This window comes from Anas platyrhynchos, chromosome 6 (assembly GCF_047663525.1).
Source record: "Anas platyrhynchos isolate ZD024472 breed Pekin duck chromosome 6, IASCAAS_PekinDuck_T2T, whole genome shotgun sequence".
NCBI classification, from domain to species: domain Eukaryota; kingdom Metazoa; phylum Chordata; class Aves; order Anseriformes; family Anatidae; genus Anas; species Anas platyrhynchos.
Window position 1 is genome coordinate 23,740,001 of NC_092592.1, and position 21,820 is coordinate 23,761,820.

General features: G+C 38.3%; 2 long non-coding RNA genes across 6 annotated transcripts in view; one reads left to right on the forward strand and one right to left on the reverse strand.

The window, feature by feature from the left end:
* Window positions 1–21,820, reverse strand: part of LOC119714875 (uncharacterized) — a 101,769-nt gene that overhangs the window by 46,303 nt on the left and 33,646 nt on the right. Inside the window, exon 5 of one of the 4 annotated variants that reach the window (XR_011810056.1) lies at window positions 15,179–15,326. The exons of the other annotated variants lie outside the window; for them this stretch is intronic. This is a non-coding gene — a long non-coding RNA (uncharacterized lncRNA). The remainder of the gene's footprint in view (window positions 1–15,178; window positions 15,327–21,820) is intronic. 4 annotated transcript variants of the gene reach the window in all.
* The window catches only part of LOC113843957 (uncharacterized), a 50,674-nt gene that overhangs the window by 1 nt on the left and 28,853 nt on the right, over window positions 1–21,820 (forward strand). Inside the window, exons 1-4 of one of the 2 annotated variants that reach the window (XR_011810064.1) lie at window positions 1–249; window positions 1,168–1,289; window positions 3,331–5,930; window positions 8,810–8,926. The exon at window positions 1–249 is cut by the window's left edge and continues 1 nt beyond it. This is a non-coding gene — a long non-coding RNA (uncharacterized lncRNA). The remainder of the gene's footprint in view (window positions 250–1,167; window positions 1,290–3,330; window positions 5,931–8,809; window positions 8,927–21,820) is intronic. The other variant, XR_011810063.1, reaches the window with a different exon arrangement.

Sequence of the window (21,820 nt, forward strand, 5' to 3'; positions counted from 1 at the left end):
GATGTCTGATCTGAGAGAGTGATGACAGCTGAAGCCATAAACTACATGTAGGTAGGAGAAACTAGATAAGTCTTCAGGGGGTGGAGAGAAGGGGTGTTTGGTGTGGAAGCATGTTAGTAGCGTCTTCTCTGCGTGATAGGGAGTGGAAGGAAAAGACTTTAAGGAGTAGCTGCACTGCTGAGGACAAGTTTGGGGCTCTGTTTGCTGAAGGTGTTGAATAAATCACTATGATCTCCAGTCCCATGGGAGGTAAGAATTGGGTGCTTGTCATCACATATATTATTGCTGCTGTGATGAACATTTTCTTATTCACATCTCTTATTTGATCTTCTTTTTCTCAAGAGGTTAACATTTTTCCTCATGACCAGGATCCTCATCTAGAAAATGTTTCTGCTGTTTGTCTGGGAGGTTACTAAAGTGACTTGTGATGTAGGCTTTATCTTCTGTGGTGCAGAGAGAGATAAAAATATCAAAGATTTTTCAGGTTCTCTGATCTTTATTTAGCCTGCATTTGATAAACTTTTATTTCCCTTTGAAGAGTATTCTGCTTACATAAGAACTGAAGTGAGCAGTTCTAAAGAACAGTTATTTCTACAACAGATGTAAAGACCTAATGCCTTTCCTAGCCTGTTGGGCTGCATATTCAGTGCTGTGAAAGTGATTACTTGATCAAGAATTCCGTTAAATTTGTGTGCTGATCTCTGTGCTTTCACGAGAGCAATTTGTCAATGCTTCAGCAAGTAGAATTTTAAAAGTGTAGATTAATGTTATAATACTGTTCCTCTGCAAAAGGATATGAATTTAACTGAATGTTAAGCAGACTTCTTTTTTTTTTTTTTTTCTTCCCCCTCTCACTTAATTGTAACTGAAAACCTATTATGTGGTCATTCCAAATAAAATTCAGGCATGTTGTATTTAATGTGAAAAAATATAATGTTTCTGCAACCTTGCTCTCAAACAAACCGCTCAGTTGTTTTGCCCACTCATTGGGTTTAGTATAGACAACTGCAATTTTTTTATTTTTTTTTTTCACCAGAGAATTTAAAGAATTAATTCTGCATTATTCAAAACTTCTAATTCTTGTCTAGAAAGGCAAAAATCAAGTTATTCAGGCTTCAAGTGACTACCAACCAGTATGTTTCAAACTTCTGTCTCACTTTTCTCTAGACCACAATGGAGAAGACAGCCATGGAAACTTAGACCTGAATTTAACTCTGGCGACCAGAGCTTTGAGAATGTGGGCTATGTATTACCAAATCTTTATCATTTTGAGATCTGAGAGTCAGAAGGTACTAGGTTCTTTTTCCTATGTATTTGTCACTGCTTAATTCTTCAACTTAAACAACTAGTTCTATAACTGAGGTAATCACTGTGTATTGTTAACCCTATAAAAGAGACCAAGTGCTTCGCTGTTTGTATTTCTTTTGGTGTACTGCTCAGATATTTGCTTAGATATCTGCTGCCAGGGTAAAAGTGTCAAGAAATAACAGAGAACCTTTTCTTTAGCTTGTTGAGTCCATCTTCCTAAGGGCTCAAATGCAGAAGCTAAAACTGCAATGTTTCTTTGATTTTTTAATAGCTGGGGAGAACTTTACAAGCCAATAATCTTGAAAGGATATTGAATAAAATATGCAGAAATGTTAGCTCAATTCTTTACAAGGCCAGGCTGTATTCTCTTTATGCCAGAAGGGAAAAATAAAGTAATGGCTATAAACTGGCACATCTAATTTCAGAAATACTGAAATATACAGTTAACTTAACAACAAGCTATTAATATGCAGGCAGATGCGGTGTTGAGAGTGTAAGTAGAAATCTATAAATGAAATCTTCCCTGATGTTCATTGTGTTCTTACAAAGTACTCTCCATCTGGAAGATTAAGTATTTGTTAAACCCTTGTAAGCCAAACATCCTGTTGTTGTGCTGGAGATAAATGCATCTGTAAAGATCAGGAACTAACATTTATTTCCCAGCCTGCTTCATCAACAGCAAATTAAATGTAAATTTCCATTCTGGGTTGTGTACCTACTGCCTGAAAGTGAAAGAAATCCCAATGCCCCAAAAGGAATAGGGGTAACGTAGTGTAGGAATTTAGGAATTTCTTAAAGCTAAAAGTTAGTTTTGCTATTTCCTGACCACTGTGAGAATTACAGAAAATTGGAAAGTAAAGCTGATCCAGAAAGAAGTAGTGGAAATAGGTTTTGAATTCTGAATTGGGCTACCTTTTTATATTTTTGTGTTTGTGACTAGTACTGAAGAGCGGGGAGGAGATAGTAATCATATTCTCAGGTATAGGGTCCAAAACTAAGATGACAAATTTGAAGGTTTCTGAAGCCTTTGAAAGGTGTTTGATGAAGGACCTACCAGCTTATCAGTGTTGTGCAGCTTAGTTTTGTGACAAATGTGCTGAGGAGCAAAGATGATGTAGTTTTTGACAGAGTGTTATAAACGTCAAAATGGTGAGAATCACCAGATTTTTGCCACAGACCTGGCTGAACAGGCATAAGAAAACACTGAAAAAGATGAGCTTTTTAATAACAAGGAAGACCTTTGTTCTTGAATGTGGGATGGCTTTTGCCTTCCTGTGACACCTGCAGGATTGGTCTTAAGAGTTGTTCTTGCCAGTCAGTACCAAATGCAGTGCTGGACAAGCTACGTTTTGTACAGGTAGATGCATCTTTTGGTTAATGAGGTTATGGCACAAAATTGTCTGGCTGGCAGCTAGTGTGCTCTGAAGTATGGGTTACCTGTGGAGAATTACCTTCCATCTTGGCAAAAATTGCCTGAGGTGGGAGTGTGGCCTTCCCTTGAGCCTCAGTACTGATGGAGTGAATATGGTTTGGTGTCCCTTCAGTACTGTGGCTTGGGGAACTTAATTTAGCCTCTTTGGAAGATTTGTTGCCAATCAAAGCAATAGGTGTTTTGGGAATTGGGAGTGGGTGGGAAGGAGGACAGTAGCAGTACCCTAAGGGCTGCCCTTGGAAAGAAGGGGTGAGCCTTGTGGTTCAGACAACAAGCAATGTATGTTAATTTTTACCATAGAAGTTGCACGCAGTGCTTTGACCTTCCTTGGCTGCTGTTATCGAACTTGTGTCCTCATGAAGCCACTAGAATTGATGTACATGGTGAATTTGACTGGCTTTCAGAGTTAATATGTAAAGGGAAGCTGATTTGGGGGGGGGCGGGGCGGGGGGAGGGGGGAGGGGGGGGGAAGAGCTCAATCTCCAGAAAATTGATACAAGCAAGAAAAGGAGTCTAAGTGTGCTTGCTTTTAAGTGTTAATGCAACATAGATGGCCTGAACTGAGGAAGAAATTTCTTCTTTATTTAAAGATACCAGGCACCTTTGAATAGACAGAGTAGATGTGTTGTGCCAAAGCTGAGAAGACCTTTCCAGATCGATATCTCCTTGCACCTACATCTTACAGAACGTGGATTTCAGAACATGGTGTCGGGACATCCCAGGTCTGTGAGGAGAGGGCAGTGGCTGGCAAGGCTGCCCCATGTTACACAGATTGACCAAACATAGCTGAGTGCTGGGCCTGCCTACCTCAAAGGTGACCTTGAGGTTTGTTGAAGATGCCTCTGGTAAGTTTAAGCAGACAAATTACTTCATGTGGTTGCTAGTATAATGACAGGCTTAGAACAAGAAAATGCGGGAGTGCACTTGAAATGAATGCTTTGCTCTGGGGAGAAAAGTGCTTTGAACAGTTGTATGAAGTGTAAATGACTTGGGGAATTGGAGGATCCATAGGTGACTTGGAGTGTGGTTTTCTGTTGGGATTTCTGTCAAACCTGTTAATTTTGTAATTCTTTTGACTCTTGCTGAAAGCAGCCTGAGAGGGAAATAGCAACAATTTTCCATGAAATGTGACATTCTGAAATATCAAGTTGTTAGTTGAAACACATGATTTGCATGAAAGGTATAATTCCTCTGCCACTTCTCTCATAAAAATGTCATAGAAATTTAATTGCAAAAGTATTAGCAGCTAAGAGCTGGAATCAAAAATCTTGGGGTGCAGCAGAGGGGGAAGGACGATTCTTTCTGTAGGCCGTTTACACAATATATAGCACCTTCTGTCTGCAGGTCTGGTTTCTGTCATATGAGCCCTGCTAAAACAAAATCAGCTGTTTCTATTTGATCTCTGAACTTCATTAACTGTTTCCACCATGACGACTGTGGACGGTAATTTTAGCAGCATAAAGTGTCTGAGCTCTTAAGTGGTACAAAAAGACAGAAATGCAGCCAAGAGATGGAGCATGCTTTCTGAGATCTCTTCTGTGGAGGACATAGCTGGATCTGACAGGTTTTTTCTTGCAGGTGGTTCCTATCTATGTGTGTGCAAAAGACTTAATTTTTTTGTCTAGTTCTGTCTTAACTTTTTCATGAAATATAGTAAAAATTATTTGCTATAAGCTTATGTTTATTCATTATACCAGTTTCAGCAAGAATCAAATGTCTGAAAATTCTGAAGTACACAGTAACTGACCCAACTTTACCTACACCCTCTGAAGCTGCTGGTAGCCAAAGAGGATGTGTGTGGTTAATGCTTTGCTTGGGTATAGCTGTGTTGTTGGTTTGGTTAAAACTGTGTGGCAATACTGTGAGACAGGTAAAACTAGATGCTTCAGATTCTCAACTTGTGCTTTGCATCCAGGAAGACCCAATGTCTTGCTTAAGCACTGCTTGCAAGCTCTCTGTACTAAGTTGTGGGATGAGCCTCCAGCAGAACTCTTCAGTGGTTATAGTGATGATCAGTAGGATCTCAGAGGTAAGGAGTAACTGATGAGTGTAAATGTAAAGTGGACTGATGGCACTGTTGGAATTGGTACAACTATGAAGCTTATTGTACAGAGGTTTGATTCCATGGATTAAGGGAGAAGAGTGTCTAGAAATGCCCTAGACATTGCTTAAGGAGACCACCACTTAAAAGAAGGAAATACAATTTTTCTTCTGGAGTACTGATTAACATAGTATGGTGGTAGAGTACTAAACATCATTTAGCAGCCTTAATTTGCAATTTATAAAGCTTTTTGTTTTGACTTTTTGTGGGGTGGTGAGTACTTGTAAACGGAAAATCTTGTGCACATATAAGAAAATACAATCTGCCAATCATTGCTGTGTATGAGATTAAAATGCAACTGGTACTGTTGTGATTCTTAAATATCCTACCTTGTTCAGGCACACTCTTGCTGGACTGTCAATTTAAAAGAAGTTGCTGACACGACTTCTGTTCTGTGTTCTGACAAAAAAAAGTCTTATGATTGTTACACTGAACTGTAACTGAAGCTGTCTTGACTGCCTTGGCAGCAGTCCTGAGTGCTGCCTGTTCATTCCCAAGGGCAGGAGAACTTTTTTTATGCAGGCACAAAGCATTTAAAGAGCAGCTGTAATTCAGGAGATGGATGTCTTTTCTGTATAAACATCATTTGCTTCTCTGAAATGTTAATGGATAGCTTCAGGTTTTTCTTTTAAAATACCCATGGAACCTGGTGGTTTGACAACTGAAGGCAACTGTGGTTTAGCTTTAGTCTGGGGGATGCAGCTGAGCAAATGAAGATTAGCAAAGACACTAATTGTCCATCTTTGATGTTGGTGTGCTTGCGGCTGTCAGGTGATTGAGTGCAGCTGCTGTTGGAGAGCAGGGTGGGAGGAAGAGAGCAGATGGGTACCTTCACTACCTGGCTCATTCTTCCTTGTGTGTAAGTGATCATAGAGCTGAGGAATGTTGTTCCTCCCTGATTTCCTCCTCACATATTTCCCTTCAAGACTCTCTCTTTCCACCTGATACCTCATAAAAACACATGCTGAAGTCACCATATTTTCCCCAAATAGAATTCTTACTGTTTTGGCTAGTTCTGTTTAAACAGTTGACACTGGTATGGGAAATAACACTTAATGAGAAGTCTTTCAACGAAAATAAACAGATCAGGTAAGGAAAGACTTCGTAAACTCTTCCTATTTTAAAACAATAACAACAAAAAATCTAGAGAAGTAATTGGTCAACAAATAGCAAACCATGGAATGGCAGTACTGGAAAATGGTTGCAAGCCAGTTTTAAAACTGTAATTTGCATTTGGGTAACAACAAGAAAGCTACTTCTACAAGTAGATAAAAAGGACAGGTGTGTAATCACTTCATAATGGAAAAATAAAGCTAGTTCATAGTGATTGGGTGAGGACTCTTATAGTCTCAAATTTAATGTTGTGAATAATTAAGGCTTAGAAGTTCAGCCAAACAATGAAATTTATTCAGGATTTAGGATATGTACAGGCATTATCCAAATGGATTGGTATCAACAGTATAGCTATAAGCCAAGTTTTTTTTGTCAATTTTTAATATATTTTAATATAAATACGGAATTAGCTGCTTCTGTTTTCCACTTAATAAGGGAATTCTGTCTATAAATGTATGCAGTTGAATCCTTTCTCTCCTTGCTCCAAAAGCACACACGATATTCTCGTTTTATTTCTTCAAGATCACAGCATATTGCTCAATACCAGTAAATATGCAAAACTTCAGGTGTCAGAAAGACACTGATTTTTGTATTGCATGTCCATGACAAGACAGCTGTGTTACAGGGTCTCACTGAGTATTTCACTAAACTTCTTGAAGAATTATGTCCTTAGCATTTTATGTGGTTCAATTTGCTCAGTCACTCTAATTTCTTGAGAAAATGATGCTCTGACTAATTCCTTTTGTTTTTCCTCGAGGTTTTACGAGTAATTTAACATCTTGTAAAGATTAATGCCTCAGAAATGTCATTTTGTTCCACGGTCAAATCCAATAACTGTTTTCATTTTGCAGCAAGAATAAATTAGTGAATTTTAATGTAGTAATCTGTCTTCCTAGATACAAATTTGTCTTTGAATACCTTCATTTTAAGCTGAAAGATTTTAACGGTAGTAAATATTACTGTTGAAGGAAAACAAATTCAATCATAATTTCACTGGCTACAGCGCTACATTAAACAAGTTACAAGAGGTAGTTGATTTGACTGTTCTGTTAACTCTGAAATATTTCAGTGCAGGCCTCAATGGACATGGAAACTGAATAGGTCTTGCCAGCCTGGCACTCTTGGAGCCTCTTAATTTTCAGATTATTTTTTAGCGCAAATTTTCATAATGCAATAATCTTTGCTTTTTTATTTTCAGAGAAGTCTAAGATACCGAGATGAGTAAAACTCATCCATGGACTGGCTCTAGCTATCTCAGGCAGAAATCATTCAAATGATATTCACAGTATTTAAATAATTGCGGTGGCTATTTTAGGCAATAACTTCAGATGCTCAGAAGTATTTTTGTCATTAATCCATGGAAAAAAAATGTAATTCTTAAATGCACATTAGTGTATAAAATGATGCTTGCCCCTTAAGACAATATTTTAAAAATATATATTATTGCTTCAATTAGTCCTGAACAATTTCTGAAAACCTTCAGTTTTTGTCATTTTAAAAGGATTAAAGCCTACCTAGAGAAGCAGATGTTGCCTAGGTAACTGCAGTATTCACAGCTCTGAATCTAAATATTTGACCTTGCTGTTGCCGCCCATTTATTTATATTTCTAATTGACTTTTTAAATTAGTGTTTATCTTTTTTTTTTTTTTTTTTTTTTTTTTTTAATGTTAAAGTTAGCCTGATCTCTCTGGCAATGTCCTCTTCTGTTCCCTTTACCTGGATCACTGTGTTTATGGATGTAACTTTGCATGACAGGAGTGCTAATGTGACTGGGTTTCAAAAACCAAATAAATAAAAATCTGCAAGACCCCTGGTGGGAGAAGTATAGGTATCATTACTTTAACTGCCTGGATATCCCATACTGATGTAAGCTTATATTACGCATGGCTTGCTGGGGTTTGTTAGTGAGGCAATTAAGCAAGTGCTTTTATAAACATTATTATTGAATACAATCTAGTTAAGCTTAGGAAGTGGAGATTGCATTGGTTACACTTCCTCTTGGGGTGAGGTTGCTGTGATCCATATCAGAAACCCCCTCTTGACTCTGCACATTAGTATTGTGTAAGAGCAAGTGCTATCTTGAGCACTAGTGCTATTGGCAACATAGCTGGAGGAAAAAAAACTCAGTTAAGTTCAAAGTGTCAACAATGTGCTGTACTGGGAGCTAGAAGCAGGCTGAGTGTCTGGGAATAGGCAGCAAAGATCTGAAACAGCAAGGCTGAAATGCCTCAAATGAGGCAAAACACTTAACACAGTTGCACGGGCTTAGTGGCCCACCTTGTTTCTCCTGGTTGCATCTCGTCTGGGTCTGCTGATCCTCTGCCACATAAAGAAAGCTGCTGTATGTGCATTGGCCTGTTGAAGAACAGGAACAGGAAGCAAGGGAAGCCCACCCAGCTAAAGAGGGCTGGGTGCTCCAGTTTGGTGCCTCTGCATAGGCACAATGCGTGGCTGGATATGGGAGGTGTGGGAAGAGCTCTGCTAGTGCTGCTGCTGAGGTTTTGTTTACTTAAACTATTTCAGCAGAACTCCTATCTCCTCAGTCTAAATCTTGTGTTTAGAGCAAGTAAATAAACATGCGTGGGGGGAGTTTCACTGGAAGTGAAAGTATATAGTAACAGCCTGCCATAAAGGGTGTATGTGTTTCTTTTAATACCAATCAAATGTTCAAGTTTTGTAATTTGAATATATAAGTCATCAGAAGCTGTTTTATTTGTGTTTGAAATATTTGTTTTTATAAGGCTTTTTTTCCTGGATATTGCTGATTAAAATGCACTAGTTCTTCTGTGTGATTCCTTTGATTACATCCTATAAATTGCTGATTTAGAACCCCTCACCTCTGCTTTGTCACTAGAGCTTCCATCACCTGTATTATACCCATGTATGTCATAGCTAATACAGAGGAAAAGATACATCTATCGTCGGCTGCGTGTATCTCTGTGGAGTATGAGATTTCAGTGGCTACAAAATGGTAGGTGATCCACCATTTGTGATTGATTCTTTCCTCCTGAAGCAGCACCATGCCTTTCTGCCAAAAGGCTAGGGCTGCTATCTTCTGAGGTGCTGTTGCTCTACAATGCCCCCTGAAAACATTCTTGTTAAATGCCTGTCATTTAAAACTAAAATCTCAAAACTGACAGATTACAGTTTTCATTACGTGTGTTTCTGGTCTGCAGAACAAGCAAGAAATTCAGTTTTCCCCTTCTACCCTCTTCATGCTAAGTAGCGTTATGTTCCCTGATAAATTTCATGTAAGTGATACTGCTGAACTATACTTCATTTAATAAAATGTAATGTATTACCAGCTTCTACTCAGTATATATTATCTCAATTAATGAAAAACCATAATTTGGAGTGTTCAATAATTGCTCAAATGCAAAAAATCTGGAAGTATGACTAAATGGTTACCAATTTTTCACAAGAATAGTTTAAAAAATTATATGTCTAATGTTAATCATCACTGAACTTGAACTGGATGTTATCTTGGAAGTTTTTTTTTTGTAAACTAAGTACAATTTTGATCTTATAATAAGTGAGGAAACAAGATCATTCATTTTTCCTCCATGCTGTAACTAGCTCCAGTCCTGTGTCCTCAGGGACTTCTGCTGCAGATTTCCTGTATGTCAGGAGAAAGTAATGAGGTGGTAAAAAGCAAGAAAAGTAAACGGTAGGGACTGTCCAACTAGGTAAAATCATAAACTCACGGCACCTAGCAGTGACCAGAGCTCGCTTCCTTTGCTGTCCCTCTCCCATGTATCATGTCCTGATACTTTTCAGGTATTCTTAAACCTGGGACCTCAGTATGCATAAGGAAGTGCTTTTTTGCCTGCCTGTTGCAAGCATGAGCTGTAGTCATACAAGCCTTTGGGCTCTAGAGATGTCATACTGGGGAACTCTTCAGAGATATTCATCTCTGCTTCTTAGGGAGGGTGCTCTGCATAACTGTATAATGTATTATGTTGCCTCATGTGCCAATTAAGTGACTTACTGCCACAACTGGATTTTAGCCCTGTTGAGTAAGTGTATCTTCCCTCGGCCAAGTAATATCTATTTATGATGTGATGGTTCAATTTTATCTTGGCTCAGAATTTCTATTGTCTTCTCCAGTTTATACCCAGTCTGTGCTGTATTGCACATTCTTCACAATGCTAGGTTTCATCGGTCTGAAATTAACTTTATGATCGATTGCTTCATGGTCATGAGAAATGATAGGAATGTTAGCAAAAGTGAGGAGAGAGTTATTTATTGGTATGTCTTGAGTCTTGTTGACATAAATAAAAGTTGGTTGAACACCAATTACTTTAAGCATAATAACCTTGTGTAAGAAAGGCAGAGACAGTGGGCAAAACAAGGTTCTGGGCATTGGAGATCTTGCTAGGAGCATCACAAATGCTTTTGTGCTCTCCTTGCAGCAAGTAATTATTTTGTTATACCATTCCCCAAGTTCTATCACAAGCCACTTGCCATTCCCACTACACAAATGGTGAGTTATTACTCCTTTATGTAAACTTCATGCCATTATGCTGTGAAACTTAAGTAGCAAATGAAGGAACTTGTACTATGGTGAGATGGAACCCTGAGGGCCTTGTCTTTTTTTTCCCTGTAATGACTTGTGCCTTTGTCATACAAAAACATTATTGCTGTTCACTTTGCTCTGCAAGACCCCCAAGCTGAAAAATTAACACTGCAAATATAGTTCTGACTCAAATGGTAGCCTGTGGTTTCGTGTCCTTTTTGAGAAGGCTGACAGGTTTGTGTGGTTCTTGCTGAGCTTTGTTTCAACTCTTCTGAGAAAGAAATGAACAGAAAAATCTAAAAATATCCTAGTTAAATCTCCAATCCCTCAGAGTAATTCTGTCCACTGCAATGCTCCCCTCGATGTTCTCTCTCCCATGCTGCTAGTGCACCTCTAAGACTGTTGTGGTACGGTACTGTTAACACCAGAATGTGATACTCAGCATGCAGAAATTTCTGTTTTGCCCCTTTGTCAATATTTTTCATTCTTAACCTTAGCAGAAATTTTCACCTCCTCTGCTCCATTTCTGTGTAGGAGATAATAGCGTGAAGAGCCAACTTGCATAATGAATACCCTCATATGTGAATGTTACTGCTTTTTAGCTTATTCTAAAGTACTTTCTAAAGGAGCTCTGATTTGAGTCATTAAAAACACCACAACAGAAAAACTTCCATGTTTGTACATATCTGTAACGACATTAAAAATAAGTTGTTGTCTGGTATCTATTTTTAAAAGTTATAAAGTATCAGCTGCAGAGAGACCTTCTAAGGAGTTTGTCATATTGCTGTTGCAGACTCCTTTTCTCTTTAGCTCCCTCCTACAGATTTCATTATTTTAAATCTCAAATCCTTGCAATCAGTGTTAACTCTTTGATATGACTCTCACTTCATGGGAGAAAAACAGACTACAGGCAGTATAGAAAACTGGAAACTGACTGCAAAATGACTCAGTGGAAGAATACTATTGATGATGAGTAAAGTCCTAGTGCCAAAACTTGCATACCTAAGTAGTCACTCTGAGATAATAGGAAGCTATTATGAATTTCTCTTTCTGGTGTAGACAGATCCAGAGCCAGCTGGCTCTGTCTGGTTGAATTGTGATGTAAACAGATATGAGCCAGTGTTTTAAAAATAAGAAAAACCTTTCTGGTGCAGTGGTCAGACTTCTGGCTCCCTAAATATATGTATATTTAATACAAAATGTCCAAATTGGCTAGCTTTTGCTTTTTAACGCTTTCCACAGTGTTCCTCATCTTACTGGAATTGTCTGTGATTAAAAGTGCAGTGGAGTAGCTGTGTTTATGTGGGGTGTAATAAAGCTGGCTATGAAACTTGTCTGTAATTTGAGTTGCAGTTGTGAAGACCTGCGTAATCACCACAGAACATCTTTTGCTAATGTCCATTAAGTGTTGATGAGTTGTGCTCAGTTTAGGCCAGACTGTTGTGAAAGTGATGCAGGAATGAACTGATAATGTAAACTGTCTTCTTACCTAATACCTTACTATTGTCCGTTACTGATACTCCAAAACATATCCTACTTGTGGGCACTTCTCACTTTTACCACTGCTAGCTATTCCTATCTTCTGTTTTCTGCCTACATGGATGACAACAATCTCATTGTTTCATTTCTGTGCCAGATGTAGCTCTCACATTAAACCTTTTCCTCAGCTTTCTCAGTTGTTGGTTCAGACTTCCCTTCCTCTGTCTTTGTGGAGTTGCTCTAGCCCTGTTGCTCTTTCACTGCATGGGACAAAACAAGCTGCAATTAGTTTTCCGATTTAAGTATTGCTAGTTTTCTCTTGCTGTTCTTGGGTAGCTCTGAGCTACAGGTATCTGCATGGATGGTCATTCTTATGTTTCCTTGGAAATAATATTTTAAAATTCAGAAAAATATGCCAAAATTCATCATTCCACTTTCTCATCCTTTTTTTTTTTTTTTTTTTTTTTTTTTTTTTTTTCTTAAAGCAGGCCTGGAAATGCATTATTTCAGGAGGCAGTAAGATGAAAATGATTTCTGCTTGAATCATTTACTGCTTTCTCCTGGCTTTCATTGGCTGTAAGAAATCAATAACCCAGTAACTAGAGAATTCCCTGATGAAGAAACTACTTAATATGGGTCTCGACACCTGAAACTGTGAGCCTTACCTTAAAACTCTTTCTCCCTGCAACCCACCTAACTAGGTATTTTTGGCTCCTGAAGTTATTGGCGCTGAAGAAACTATTGGCAGGGTTGTGGCTGCTGTTATAGGCTCCCTATAATGAACTTGATGTTTTTCAAAGCCTTTCTCCCTGTTGTTGTCTGCCTGTCACCCTGAGACCTTCATGAGTAGAGGGTAGTGCCATTTATAATCATTGAGGTATAAGCAACTGGGCCTGCAATCATGATATTGCTTACTGACTACAGTGCATCTTCTACAGGTGTCAGCTGTTTTGAGTCATGCTGAGTCAGTCAATGCAAGCATGGGCTGCTATTGCTGGCAGCAAGGAAGCAGGGAAGCTGCTGCTCTGAGCTGCTTCTTGTTCTCTTCTGCCACAGAACTCCTGGCAGTGGTGGAAAAAGCAGTGGAGCTGCATCGGAAAAGCCTGCAGCTTTATGTGTACATCTGTAATCTGATGTCTCCTGAAATAGCTGTAAAATTATTAACCTGCTGGTAATAGCTATTCTGACATGGGAATCTTTTTTAACTGTTTTTGTCTTTCACTGATAAATTCTTGAAGCAATTGATGCTGAAATATAAGGACATATTTGCCACCTCAAATATCTTCTTGTCAGACTACTATAATATCTGGGAAGTGTCAGGATGCACTCTTCTGATTAGTTAAATTCAATGGCTCAATGTTTTAGCAAAGAAAGTTGTTACTTTAGGAGGAAATGGAAAACACACTTAGGATTTTCATTGTCTTTAACATCAGATGAGAGCTTAATGCTCAAGAGTTGGGAGGTGGACAAAGATCAAGTAATGCTTGTCATTGTCTTGACAAGCATTCCTTGCCAAACATTTCTCTGCTTCTTATCTGGGGATATGAAGACAAATACAGAATATTTGTGTTGCTGAAAATAACCAGTAAAATACAATACATTCGCACAGCTGAGCTGAACAAATGGCTCAGCAATTGTATTGCCTTCCAACCATGCAGAAAAAACTGCTTGGGAAACATATTGGGGAAAATGAGTCAAATCTATAAAAAGAATTTGAAAAAATAGGACAATAGCCTACAGCATTCTTCTGAGTCTTGACTGGCTGATGCCCGGAAAGCTTAGTTCTCAGCAGTGGTGCATTTTTCACTTTTGCATGTGAAAAATAATATACCTGCTTGGCACTCTTTTCCTTTCTTGACTTTTTTTTTTTTTTTTAGTAGCATAAAAGCTCTACAGTAGTACCTACTGATGGCAATAAAAATACTGACTTAAGTGGGGCTGAATGCAGCCTTTACACTTCCCGTTTTTGAGGAGAAAGGCATCTCATGTCTGTCGTGGTTTGTGGTGCACAGAATGGAAATATGAAAAAGGCTTCCATCAAGACAAAAGAATTTTAAGGAACAGCTTTGGCTCAAACACCAGAACATTTAAGATGTAATCAATAATACTTTGAAAAACATCTGCTTCTTTGTAATCTGCCATAATATTGTATAGCTTAATTTACAGTTCTAGGCAGGTGCTGATCAAGTTTTAAACACTTTCCAAGGCAACCAGTCCATGTCATTTTCCAGCATGACAAACTGGAAAAGGGCTTGCAGGCTTACATAGAATTGCATGGAGTAATTTGAAAAATACTTCATAAATGGAAAAACAGACTGAACTGTTTTAAGTTCAGAATCAACCTTTTCATTCATACAGTACTAAAAAAGAAATGATATTTCACCCATTTATAATAAGCCTCACACTTATTCAAGGAAAGAATCATAAATGATGATGCATTATCTATTCATGGTGCAGAAGAAAGAATGATCTTCAGAAATTAATTAGTAATTGAAGTTAACCTGTGTTGCCTAATTTTGATGAATTTATTCCAAGTTATTTTCTGCTCTGTTGGGATTTTTTCTTAGGATAGAGGACAATACTATCACCAAATATCACTTGCTATTATGCTTGGATATCCAGACAAGTCTGGACATGCGCTATTCCATGCAGCTCACAGGAAAATTATTCTTTTTCTGATTTAAATGTAGTAATTCTACAGTGTCTCTCTGCCTAATTAATACGTAACCTCAAGCCCTATTATATAGGGCCATTACAGAGCTGCTTCTCAGTTGGCAGATGCTGCTGAGGCATTTGAAATGCACTATTCCCTACATTTTTGATTGAAGAAATAATTTTTTTTGTAGCTGTAGTCTTTGCAGACTTTTACGTGGACATAGATCTTTGACACTTTATGATGATGATCAGTGGTTGCACTGCTGTGGATGAGAGACAACAGGCATGGAAACAGTTCCTGTTGACAATAGCCTTCACTTTGTCTGGTTAAGGTAGCAAATCTCTGTTTTTTTTCTGCTCTGCTTATCCAATTGCTATTCCAGTGTGATTGTTTTCTGTGTGACAATGATGTGGCCTTCACCCCTTACCTAGTTGTGCCCATGCATGTGAAGAGCAGTTAACCCTGATGAGGTTACCAAACCTCCCTCCTTTGAAAAGGTACATATAGAGAACAGCTTCATGTAGATGGTGTCCCCCTGAAATATAGAGCATTAAACACAATTTGTTACGTACCAGGCAGGCAGAGTGAGTCTTGCGTCCTCAGGTGACTTTCTCCTGACTTGTCCAATAACAGCAGTATTTCAGAGGAAAGTAATGCAGGCAAGCAGTTCTTGCTCACAGATGTGAACTAGTTGGATTATTCCACTGCCTTCACAGGGAGCTGTAGAATAGCAGGTTGATTGCAGGAAGAATTTTGTACCATTCTCATTCAAGTTTTAGAATTGGCATGGAAAAGACTATAATCACTACTTCCATTCTCTAGTTATTGTATATTTGTATTTGAGTTTCTACTCAAATACAAGTTTCTACCCAACCCCTCCCCAAGCAAAATCGGTCACACAGTGTTCTGGGCTTCAGAACTTAGATGAGAAACAATTTTTTCTCTTATTATGACTGTGTGTGTGTGTGTGTATATATATATATATATATATATATAGCCTGTTTAGAATGGTTCTACAGCTGTAACAACAAGAGGTGGGCAGTTCATTTCTAGTAAGAATGCAGTCTTCATGAGGTGAAATTTATGAAAACTGTAGCAAAAATAGTTTCTAGAGTGGCTTTTATGTTTTTCTAATGAGGAATATTTGAAAGCTGAACTTATACAAATGAGATGCTATGAATATAATTTTAGTAGACTCTCAATGGCAGTTGAATAGAGGTAGTCTGTAGACATGGAATGAAGTAAGATTAACAGGAATTATGGATCAACTGGCACTTAGCTCTTATGTGCTAACAGGGTTTATAATCATGATTTGCAGTTTTATATCCTATATGTTTGAGCTGAATAATTGAAGAGAAGTAACACTTCACCTTGGCTTCAGTTTGTTTCCTTCTCTTTCCTCCTAGTTGCATTCACTTCACATAACACTGTTATTCCTTCCTAGCCACAGCTAGCCCCTAGCAAACTATAGCTTGGTATGTGCTGGTTTTATTACAGTTCGTTTCTGTGTTCCTTTTCCTGCATCGTACTTCTCCCATATGCTTGCACTCAGACTCTCTGCTGTTCTGTCTGTGATGCCTAGCACAATAAAGTGCCATTTGTGGTTGATGCCTAGTCATGTTTAGAATAGAAATGAAGACAAATGGTAAGAAGGCAGCAAAAAATGTAGTTTAACTTGAATAAAGAATACCTTAAAGAGAATATCAGAGGCAATGTAATTCAGGTGAAGTGAGGGAGGGAAAAACACATCAAAATATCAATTTAACTATGCTGACTTAATTTCCTTTTCCTCCAGATAAATGCAGAATACACTGAACTCTTCCAAAATAAAAAGTGTACTTAGTTATAAAATCAGTTAACTATTTTTCACAGTTATACTTTCTGAGATAAATGTTTTCTTACGAGACTTCTTGGTTTCTAATAGGACTTTTTTTTTTTTTTTTCCTGAGAACATATTCTGTGTTTAAACCTGTGTATTGGTCTGCAAATGTCTTTTGCTGAAATTAAAAAGTCTCCCAATGGGATTACTGATTTCTAGTTTTGGACTTGGGCCTCACATAAGTGCAGATTGTTCGTACTGTTGGTGGTGAAAGTTTCCTTTCTGTTCTACTCCAATGGCACAGTGCTTTGCACTTCTTCAAGGTTGAACCTAAACATGTGCATTCAACCTGGAGAAAATCCCCTGAAAACAAGAGCAGCCTCGAGTGTGAGCAAAACAAATACAAAGTAAGAGATGTTCATCATTCCTGCTTTGCTTGTGTTGCTTTATATTTTAAACAGCAGTGACCTCAATTCTTTAGGGCACCATTTGCTGAGTAGTAGTGTCAGCCTGTAGACCAGTGGCACTGACCCCAATTCTTTTCTAATTCACTGCTTTAGAGGGAAGTAGAGGGGGATGGCTGATTAGACAGTGAATATGCATTCCTCTCCTACCCCTGCACACCCCATGAAGGAGGAACTGCAAGGGGCAGCACAACAACAGACAAGGAAGGCAGCCAGCTGGCCTCCACCCGTGCCCTAGACAAATTCCAGCCTGGCCTTGAATCCTGAAATAACCTGACTGCCTATTACTGTTAGACTGGGGTTTAAGCATGCATATCTTCATTAAAAGTAGGTCAAGACTGCAGACAAAAGAAAGCAGGTCTGATCGTTCTGTAAAGCTGATGAGCAGGTTATATTTCTGCTCAAACAATTCTGAAGGTCTTAACCACATAAAGATACTCTGAAACTTTTTGATGAATTTTTGTCACGATCTTCTTATTGCTTCTGCTATCAGTGGTGGAATCCCACATGGTCATGTAGACACCTCCCTGGGAACAGAGATGTATGACTCCTTCACAGTCCAATCAATGGTAGATGGATATAGATACACACAAATGCATCTAGTCTAGATACAGAATCTAGATTCACTATGGAACATCAGCTTGCTTGGTTCATCCTTGTTTCTTCTTTGGAGGCTGTGGTATTATATAGTACAGAAGGTGTGTAACTGCTGTCAGTGAGGTAAGAACATTTTGATCCTGTACAGAACAGGCTACCATTGGTTATATTGCATTCTTAGAGTAGAATTACCAGGTAGAATTTCTCATCTCAATGTCTTTCAAGGAGTATTGTTTTAGTGAAGATCATACTAACTTAAAAAAAAAAAAAAGTCCACGATAAAGTGGGTGCTTTATTGGACTGTGGAATACACCACAAAGGGTTGGCAACTGATTTTTTTTCTTGTTAAACTGAGATTGCTTAGTGTAACGTTAGCACTGTGGTAGTGTTTGCCAACCAAACCATTGTTGGTAAGCCCCTGTTTTCAGAAAGAACTATTTTTGCTACTTTGAGAGGTCATCTTCAGAGAACATTGAAATCTAGCGGGGAAAATATACTGCAAATGGGGCTGAGGTGTTAACAGTTCTGCAGGGAGCCAATGTGAAGCTATTTACCCTTGAAAAAAGAGTACTGTAGCACCTTTTTTACTTTTTTTTTTTTTTTTTTTGTCAGACTTAAAGCCATGCATTCTTCTGTCCACACTGTATTATTTTTGTTTTAAAATGGTACGTAAATGCCTTCACAGTGGCAAATCTTCTCACTGATGTGGTAAAGTGTAGGAACGTTTTAAGGCAGGCTCAGACTTCGCTTCTCGCCTGTTGCAAGTGTGTTGCAGACCCATGGTTCCAGGGAGGAAAAATACCTGCTGTGCCTGCAGGTATACTTTTTTATTTTATTTTTTAAAAATGCCTGTAACAACTTTGTTTTATCAGTTGATTTTAATTACAGCCTTTGTCATGGGAGAGTAGAGATACCAAACATACACGTTCTCTCTGTAGTTCAATTGTAAACTAAAATATTTTCAAACTCTTGCTAGGCTTTCTTAAGCCATTTTTCTACTGTTGAAATCAGTTTCATGTTCTTGATTTTCTTGCCTTATAAAAGCATTTAACTTTTGTATTTAGTGTGGAAAAAGTCTGTACTGGTGGAGTTGTATGGGCTGTAAAGTCAGACCTTGATGATATTTACACATATTGGATCTTAACCTTTCTTTGTACATGCCTGACTCTTTTCTACTCCCCAATAAACAAACTTACCAGCCCCATATGTGAACAAATATACCGAACTAAATCTGTTATAAAATATATCACAGCTACCAGTTTTTAATTAGACTTGTAGAAAGATGTTTACTCATAATACAGAACTTGTTTTATATTAACTTTTAGGAAGAAAATATCTAATTTGCTAGGACTTGCATGAAAAATGAGTAGGTGGGAAGGGTGGAGTAGTTATTCTAATTACCTGAAAACTCAATGCTCCATGTGTAACTTTTAATCTCGCTATAATCTCCACAAGGAGTAGGGAGATCTATAAATCTAAAGATCTATGCTACTTCTCCCAAACAAATAGAAAACTAGACCAGAAGATGAGTACTGTTGCTCAGCAACTTGAGCACAAGAAAAAACATAAAAATGCAGTGCAAAATGCACCATGGCAGCAAGCCTGAATATTGGAAGCCTGTTTTGACTCATAATGTTCTTTTCTGGTTGCCATCTTTTATAGCAGTAGTGACTTCCTATTTCTTCTGAAGAACTGGATATTTGAAACTGAGCAAAAAAATTTCTGTGGTTTGAGGGAAGCATTGGAAGAAGGCGTTTCTTCTGCACCAGCTTTTAGATGATGGTTCAACCTTTGCAGACACATTAAGCTTTTCTAGATAGTAATGACACCTGTGTGAGAACTGTCAGGCTGGAAAACCTGGACCTGTAGAAACTGACGGTTGCACACGAGCAGCAAGTTTGATGGTAAATGCTTCCCAGAAACTTCTGCTGCTGGGACTCAACTATGATGGTTTTGTAAGCAAGGAAAGAAACCTCAGGGGTACAATGGAGACTGCTGTGCTACCTGAGTGGAAAGGCATTCACTTGTTTTTAGCCATTCCACGAAAAATGCATACCAGTCCAGTGAAGACTGAACTCTGCTGGTGGCTTGTGCGTTTTACTAAGCATTGCAGAAGTTCTGTGTCATAAGAGCGGGTGGCTAAAATCTGTGGCAGAAAGGTGATTTGGTACTGGGAGGTGTGCAAACACATCTATTGATATTAAAAAATATGAAAACTTCTAAAATTGCCTATTGTACTAAATTGATTCCAAGGGATGAGGTTTTGCTTATACTTGAAAATGTACCAGAGAAACCTTCTCAGTAATCATTCCGGAATAGTGATTTTAGTTTCCACCAAAATAGTTATTGTGGGATAACTGAACTATTCTGAGAAAATTCTAAGTGTAGACAAGTGTTAATAAACACAAGTCTATCATTTTGTTCACACAAGTTGCACTTCTACAATTAGCATTGCATTTGCCTTCTCAGCTGGCTTTGTTCCACATGTTATTACTGTTGTCATTCAAAAAGGCTTTTTGTACCTAACTTGCTGTGGCTTTGAGAAGACCTGCAATGCAAAAGTTATGGAAACTTTCATTAAGCTTTGGAAGGAAACAGATTTATATCTCAATTGTGAAGCTCCAACCACAAAAAGCGATGTCTTCATTCCTGTTAGAATCTAGGTACACTGTAAAAAGCATCTGTAATCAGACTACTGTGTAGCAACAAGGCTCTGGAAGGAAGGATTTTCTCCATCTTCAGTACAGACATAATGACAGCAGATGGCTGAAAGGGTTTTTAGAAGCTCTTTCAACCAAAAATAGTCATCTGTTTAGTTTGTTCAGTGTCACGTGTGTTATTTCAAGTTGCCTAGAATGGAACCTTTTGCTATTTTCTCCATTTTTATTTAATTAGCTTTTATTTTTACATATAGTTGTAGTTTTGCCCTTCTGAATTGTCTCCTAGAATATCATGTCACCTAATTGTTTTCTTACTATCATAAGTGATGCTGTGGGAGAAAAGCCAGATATGCTCCTCATTATTAACAGAGAGGAGTGTGTTGTCTTTTCCTGTAAAAATGTTGCTTCCAGTTTTTCCCCGTTATTCTTTCTTCCCATCTTTTATGAGTCATAAGAGGTTCTCAGCCCTTCTCAGACATAGATGTATGTTTGTAATTTGGGTGATCGAGAGGGGAAAGGTAGTCTATGTGTCTTTGTGCTTTGCACAAATGCAAATAAATTATAAATGTTCACTCCCCCACAGTAGGAAAATCAGTTCTTATCTGTTGGGACTGATGCAGTTCTCCCTGCTTCTTCCACAGTGATGTTGCTGCAGATTCAGTGTATATACATGTAGCTTGGTGTGCTTTGCTTACCTAGCTAGCATTCGCTCTGGCATGACAGGAACTTTTCTCAGAGGGATGAACAATATCCTTAAACAGCAGGGAGCACATTTACCAGAGCTGCTAAGCTCTTCAACATAGACTATTCCTGGATCTCCTGATGCCTTAGAGCTAGTAGGTGCTTTCATTTTATTTCCTTTCTACTTTGAACACTTGTCAATCTATCTGCCACTCATTTAAAGCTACTGCTTTTCAAGAAGGAGAGAAGGTCTTTTCAGAAAAGTGTTTCTAGAGTAACACTTCTTTTTTGACAATAGTGAAGTCTAACAGTCTCGGAATTGGACTGTGAGCAGAAACAAGCATGAACGGAGAACTCCCTGTTCTTAACTAAAATCTTTCAGATGCCTTCCAAACTGTGAATGACACAGGAGCTGCCAGCAAAAAAAATGACCATCTTTCATTTTAAATGCAACCAAATAAAAGCTTTTACTGATCTTGAACAATACATTTAAAAAAAACACAACAACTTTAAGGAAAAAACAATCCAGCATCACCACAACAGAAAAGGCTCTAGAATCCTTGTCATTCAAGCTAAATGTATGGATTTACTAAAATAGAGGAGGCTGGCAAAGCTGAATTCCAATCAAGATAGTAATCATAGTATATAGAGAGCTCTGTTCAGGAAGCTGATTAGTCAATCAAAATGCAAATAATTTGCAATCTGCATAATATCTTGAAGTATTTGGTTTAGGGGAACTCTGCTAAAAGTATCCATAAAACATTCACTGTGCCTGCATTTGAAAGCATGTGGCTTGTAAAGGGATTAGTGAACCAAAGCAGAGTGATGTGATGTGTCTGGTAGAGGGCAAGCTGTTTCTGTGAGCCTTTGTGTAGGCTCTGTGTGGATACAACTTTTACTTCACAGGCCTGTGTCTGTTCTCCCACATAAAATTCAATTCACTGTACTCAGAGTCCTTGGCTCGCAGCTCTCCTGTGAGACCTCAGCAGACCC